The 7,181-nt window shown below is 41.5% G+C and overlaps 1 long non-coding RNA gene across 1 annotated transcript in view; it reads right to left on the reverse strand.

Annotated features, from left to right (window-relative positions):
- The window catches only part of LOC138837311 (uncharacterized), a 109,183-nt gene extending 103,416 nt beyond the window's left edge, over window positions 1–5,767 (reverse strand). Inside the window, exon 1 of the long non-coding RNA XR_011375298.1 lies at window positions 5,679–5,767. This is a non-coding gene — a long non-coding RNA (uncharacterized lncRNA). The remainder of the gene's footprint in view (window positions 1–5,678) is intronic.
- Between the last annotated feature and the right edge of the window lie 1,414 nt (window positions 5,768–7,181).

Consider the following 7,181-nt stretch of genomic DNA (forward strand, 5'->3'; position numbering starts at 1 on the left):
AGCTGAAGGACAGTGCCCAGGCCCAGAGTTCAAGCCCCACGACCGACAAAAAAAATAAATAAATAAAATAAAATACTAAAGTTGGTTTTGGCAGCATGCCAGCATAGTTTGTCTAACCACATGATGTCTAAATTACTAGGTAAATGTGAGAATTATACAACAATGCTTGTAAAAGGGAAAATTCAAAAAGACATTTGATACAAAAAAAAAAAAGACATTTGATACAGACAAATGTGTTTTTTTTAACAAAATAAATTTTTCTGAGAAAAATATTTGGCTGCTCAAAAAGATGTCTATCATTAAGCAGATGATCAGATTATCAAAACAAAAAAGTTTTATACCAAGAGGAACCAAACTTTGTCAATAAAGGGCCTCAGAGTAAACATTTGAGCGTCTGTGGAAGACAAGGTCCCAATCATAGAGATTCTACTCTATGATGCTGTGTTGAGGAAAGAGACATAGTAACCTGGAGTCAAATGAACCTGCTTGTGTTTATGAATTCATTTATGGACACTGAACCGTGAATGTCACATAGATTTTACATGTCACAAAATAAGGAATCCCTCTTCCTTTCATTTATAATATATAAAATACAGTTATACCTGAGTGCCGGTGGTTTCTGCCTGTAATCCTATCTACTCGGGAGGCTGAGATCTGAGGACCACCATTCAAAGCCAGCCTGGGCAGGAAAGTCTGTGAGGCTCTTAGCTCCAATAAACTACCCATAACAATCTGTAAGTATCACTGTGACTCAAGTTGTGGTAAAGCTCTAGCCTTGAGCAAAAGAAGCCCAGGAACAGTGCCCAGGCCCAGAGTTCAAGCCCCAGGATTGGCAAAAATAAGTAAGTAAATAAATACATATAAAACTCATCCTTAGCTGCGGGCCATGTTCATGCACATCCATACAAGATTGAAAATCTGACTTCAAAATGTTAAAAGAATGTATCTCAAGGGGGAGAGTTACGGGACTACTTTTTTCTTTCTTTTTGCTCACTTGTATTTTCTGGGTTTTTAGCCTAGGCATATATTACTTGTTGGATTATTTGTGTTAATGTTTTCTAACAAGGGGAAATCATGAAAGAGAAGACAGGGAAACAGCAGGGTGCAAGCTCCCTGCCCCAATGTCCACCAGAACTCTAATAGGTATTCCAGGGAACTCTAATAGGTATTCCAGAGCTAAGCTAGATCTGACCAGACCCCAATCACAGAGGACGCATTCTGCCCTCTTTCCTTCATGTCAGGACACAAGGGAGTTACAGATACATGGAGCCAACTTAGGAGAGGACTCAACTGACTGAGACTTGTTGGAAAGACATTGTTTCTGCCATCACTGATTATAGCCATCACTTCTTACATGTAGGTGGCCAGTTTTCAGATCAAAAATACTAAATAGAAAATTCAAGAAATAAGCCACTGTTAGTTTTAAGTAACTTTTATTATGGCATATTATTACAATTGTTCTATTTTGTTATTAGTTGCTGTTTCCTTTATACTTCATTTATAACCTAAAGGTCCTTTAACTTTAATCCCACTCAGAATGAGACATTTTCAAATCTATTAAATTAGGACGACCCATTGTAACAATGATAATCACAAGATAGTATGTTGGAAATTAGTTTTCCAACTTCGGGTGAGGGGGGAGACGTGAGGTAGGTGGGGAGGGAAGGGATAGTAGGAGAACAACAAGGGAAAGGGTAACAATGCTCGACAAGAAATGTACTCATTGCGTTACTCATGTAACTGTAACCCCTTTGTACAGCATCTTTACAATAAAGTAAAATTATTTTAAATCTATTAAATTAGGATGTTGTTATTCCTGGTGCAGTTTATCTATAGGGTGTGAGAATGATCGTCTTTGGAACCCACAAGTTACTCTTTTCTTAGGAAAGTGGAAACAAAAATTAGCTCAGGGCAACTACCAAGTCCACCCCTCCCTGAGGGGAAATGTTCTGAATGTACATTCAGAGTTCAGGGTAATTTCAAAATTGACAAAAAAAAATTTAAAAAGTATTCAAGTCAGGTAAAATTTTAAAAGCACTTGCTGTGAAAGTTTCTGGGGGAGTCAAGTGCTGTCTTTCGCTCAAAGGATATACAAGCCTGCTAGGGAAGATGCAGTGGCCCTGAGAAATACTGTGTGTGAGAGCCTCCCCTCTTCCCCTCACCACCTACCTCTCTTCTTCTGTTTAGTTCAAGATAGCATTCTTCACACCTGCAATGGTGCTGAATAATTACTGTGTGTGTGGATTTTTGTTTGCCAGTCCTGGGACTTGAACTTAAAGCCTGGGCACTGCCCATGAGCTTCTTTTGCTCAAGCTAGCACTCTACCACTTGAGTCATAGTGCCACTTCCAGATTTTTCTGTGTATATGGTACTGAGGAATTGAACCCAGGGCTTCATGCATGCTAGGCAAGCACTCACCACTAAGCCACATTCCCAGCCCCTGAATAATTATTGAATAAATGGCTGCAATAGTGATGAAGGTATCATAATGTTCTTCAAGAGGTTGAAAGTGTTCTGCAGTGGTGTTGACAGAGCATCTTGGGGTGATGGGCAGGAGGCCACCTGGCTTGCATACTCTTCTCATCACCCAACTAGTATATGCTTGTCTTACATATTGAGCTTTGGAGTAATACCTCATTTTTTCAAAAAGTTCCATTACTATAAGGGGAAAAAATAAACCAGTCATACAAGAAAAAAAAGAAGACTGGAGAAAGAACAAAAAGGGAGTGTGGGAGGACACTGGTGATTCACACCTGTAATTCTAACTACACAGGAGGCCAGAATCTGAGCATCTCATTTTGAAACCAGCCTGGGCAGGACAGTCCATGAGACTCTTTCTTTTGGGGGGGGGGTCTGGTTGTGGGGCCTGAACCCTGGGCCTGGGTGCTGTCCCTCAGCTCTTTAGCTCAAGGCTAGCGTTCTACCACTTGAGCCACAGCACCACTTTCAGCTTTTTTTTCTTTTTGCTTATGTGGTGCTGAGGAATCAAACCCAGGGCCTCATGCATGCAAGGCAAGCGCTGTACCACTGAGCCACCTTCCCAGCCACCCATGAGACTCTTATCTCCAATAAACTACCAATAAAAGCCAGAAGTAGAGCTGTGGTTCAAGTGGAAGAACATTAGCCACAAGCAAAAGAAACTCAGATCAGCACCCAGGCCTTGAGTTCAAGCCCCAGAACTGGCACCAAAAACAAAACAAAACACACAAAGAGCTAGGGACTGGCAACTCATAGCTGTAATCTGAGCTACATATGAGACTTACATCTGGAGGATAGTTGTTCAAGGCTAGCCCAGGCAGAACAATTTGCTAGGTTCCATCTCCAGAATAACCAACAAAAAGCTTGGCTGGAGGCCTGGCTTAAATGGTAGATCACCAGTTGAGCAAGTAATCAGAGCAAGATAGAGTCCTTATGTACAATCACTGGTACCAACAGAAGAAAGAAAGAAGGAAAGAAAGAAAGAAAGAAAGAAAGAAAGAAAGAAAGAAAGAAAGAAAGAAAGAAAGAAAGAAAGAAAGAAAGAAAGAAAGAAAGAAAGAAAGAAAGAGAGAAAGAAAGAAAGAGAGAGAGAAAGAAAGAAAGAGAGAGAGAGAAAGAAAGAAAGAAAGAGAGAGAAAGAAAGAGAGAGAGAAAGGAGGAAGGAAGGAAGGAAGAGAGGGAGAGATGGAGGGAGGGAGAAAGGGAGGGAGAGAAGGAAGGGGGAGGGAAGGAGAGAAAGAAAGAGAGAAAGAAATGAAGAAGGAAGGAAAAGGCAAACTTACCTTCATTCTTATCTGTGTAACTCGAACAAATTACTTAATGTCTCTGGAACCCAGTTCCGTCATTGACAAAATACTTTTGTTGAGCTATATTACTTTTAAAGTTCTTTTCTACTCTAATGTAATTTTATTTCACCATTTTAATTACTACCCAGTTTTATTTATTTATTTCTCCTTTGTGCATTTTCTGATTTGTTATAATTTCTTCACAATGATTATGTGTTTTTTCTTTACTCAGAAGCAAAGACATTTTCAAAGACATATAAATTACATTAAACAAAGAACTCCCTCCCAAGTTTTCTGCATTTGCACTGCTTTTAACAAAAGCTACAAGAGATGTTGTCCACATGCTCCCATGGGGAGAACAGAATTTCCTGATGTTGAGAGAGCTGGAGCCTTCAAAAGCCAGTAGGGCTTAATCTGTTCTATTTCCAAGGCACAAAATAAAACCAAACAAAAAAGTAAAAAGTAAAAAGAAGCTCCTGCTCACCAGTGCCAAGTTTGCTCATGCATAAACAGAGATCCATCCAGCAACATAACATTCTCAGTCAGGTGGGACAAATCCTCGTGTGCTTTTGTAGAAAATTCCCTTGACAGGCTGGCACCAAGGACACTGTACAGTTGCCTCTGTGTATGGTCAGAAAACCACACAAAGGTGGAGAGACGCCATAAGGTCTAGGGAGAACATGGCTAGAAAGCTGATTTTCTCCATACCTTGGAGTCAGCACGGCTGGAGTTCCAGAGCTGAAAACAAGATGACCCTGAACAGAACAGATCTTGTTCAGGATAAATTCTGGCCGTGGATTTCCAGTCTCCATTTTCATGCCTTTTTTGGGGGGAGGGGGTGGTCAGGGAGCTTGAACTCAAGGTCACTATCTCTGAGCTTTTATGCTCAAGGCTAGTGTTCTACCACTTTGAGCTATGGCCCCACTTCCAGTTTTCTTCTAGTTAACTGAAGACAAGAGGCTCACAGACTTTGCTGCCAAGGCTGACCTTGAACTATGATCCTCAGTCTTCAGCCTCCTGAGTAGCTAGGATTACAGGTAACACCTTTTTCTGACCCACCCAGCAAGCCCCACCTCAATCTCACCTACTGTGAGACTTAGTGGTGCTCAGATCCTTTTCCCCCTTGAATCTATGGTTAGTCCTATCTTCTCCCTTCTCCTCATCTATACCTCACTCAGCAAGGGACTGTCTTTTTTGTGTGTGTGTGTCCCAGCACTGGGACTTGAACTCAGGGCCTAAGTGCTGTCCCTGAGCTTTTTGGCATAAAGCTAGAGCTCTATCACTTGAGCCACAGCTCCACTTCTGGATTTTTGGTGATTAATTAGAAATAAGAGTCTCACAGACTTTCCTTCCTGGGCTGGCTTCTAAATGTAATCCTCAGATCTCAAACTCCTGAGTAGCCAGCATTACAGGCACGAGCCACCAGCACCCAGCAGGACCAATCATTTTAAAGTATAAATAATTATGTGGCTTCAGAGGATACCTCCTGTAGGTGATTGTACTTTAAATGGAAACTTAAGAATTGCTTTCCACTTGGGGAGTTTCTGAGGAGCCAGGTACAGAAAGATCCAGAGCTGGCATCTTCCACAGGGCAAGGCTGGCTTTAGCCAACTGCATTGTTCAATTTGAGGTAGAAGGAACACTGTGACAAGAATGAAGAGAAAGGATCTAAAGCCAGGCACAGGAAGACATACCCGGACTTGCTTGTTCAAGGCCAGTCTGGACCATAGAGTAAGAGGTCCCCTTGTCCCCAAAACTATGGTCAACCCAAAAAAGAATTGACTGTTGTCTCCATGAAACAGGAGCAGGCAAACCAGACCTGGCACAAATATCCCATGCCAACAGAACTCAGACTCCTTTTGTGCATTATCCAAGTGAGTGGAATTGACAGCAGGAAAAAAGAAAAAGGCCTACCTGGGCAATCAGGGCAAAGGCCCCTCCCATAGAGCTTCTGTATCCCTCACCAGGGCCCTGAGCAGACACATAAGCAGGCCCTAGCCATCTCATCCTGGCCCAGTGGGAAGACTAAGCAGTTAACTGATTGGAACCCAGAGGCATGCATCAAAGCAAGTATCCAATCCAAGGGGTTAAAGGACAGGAAAAGAACTCCTGCCTGCTGCAAGGAGCCACTGATTGATTGGGTCTGAGGACTGATACGGCCTATGGCTATCTGTCCAATGATCTGAGAGTCATGCAGCTTTTTCTTAGAGAAACCTTACTAACCCTGCACAATCTAACTCAGGCAATAACCCTTCCATTTAGCAGATGCATTTCTCATCTCTTTTCTTAAAAAATATTTATGTTGGGACTGGGAAGGTGGCTCAGTGATAGAGTGCCTGCCTTGCATGCATGAGGCCCTGGGTTCGATTCCTCAGCACCACATAAGCAGAAAATGCTGGAAGTGGGGCTGAGGCTCAAGTGGTAGATTGCTGGGACAGCTCCCAGGCCCAGAGTTCAGGCCGAACGACCGACAAAAAAAATATATATTTATGTTGTGTTCCTTCTTTGTACATAACCCCTATTTACATCTCTACTTACATCTCACTGACCAGAATTTAGACACCTAAGTGTCTACACCTAACTGCAAAGGAGGAAATTGATTGTATTCTGGTAACCATAAACCCAGCTAAACATTCAGGGTTTTATTGCTAAGAAAGAAGATGAGAGGAAATTATTAGTAGTCTCTGGTACTCATGTCATGAAGCCACATATTACAATATTACTTACCTTTGTTTATACTCTTGGCCTTCTATATTTTAACCACCCAAAGCAAAGAATTAAAAAGGATCTATATCTATTTCTCTCTGACCATCTTAATAGTAATTTTCATACTACAGGTATGCGACTTAATATAACAAAACATACATGTCCAGGTAGGTTTGGTGCCTTAGAACCCTTGAAACTCAGGAGGCTAAGACCTGGAAGATCACAGTTCAAAGCCACCTCATGCTGAAAAGTCTGTGAGACTTCATCTCTAGTTAACCAGCCAAAAGCAGCATTTGGATGTGATTCAATTGGGAGAACACCAGCAGTGAGCAAGAAAGGTAAGCAAGCAGGAGCCTCTGAGTTCAAGCCCTAGTGCCACCAATAAACACAATAAAACAAAAAACCACCCTCATACTCAGAATTAAACTCACAAAATTTTTACTTTCACATAGAAAGTCAATAAAATGTCTTGTCCTTGTAAGAATAGAAAAATGATCTATAAAAATAAGTTTTCTTGAACCTGTAGAAACCCTGGAGTTATAAAGAAATCTTGATGGCTCATTCTTGTACTTCTAGCTATTCAGAAGGCTGAGATCTGAGGATCACAGTCCAAAGCCAGCAAGCTTATCTCTAGATTATCTCTAGATAATCACCAAAAAAAAAAAAGCTCAGGGACAGTTCCCAGGCTCTGAGTTCAAGCTTCAGGACACA

This window comes from Dipodomys merriami, unplaced genomic scaffold (genome assembly GCF_024711535.1).
Source record: "Dipodomys merriami isolate MVZ:Mamm:240054 unplaced genomic scaffold, mDipMer1.0.p SCAF_27, whole genome shotgun sequence".
Taxonomy (NCBI): Eukaryota; Metazoa; Chordata; class Mammalia; order Rodentia; family Heteromyidae; genus Dipodomys; species Dipodomys merriami.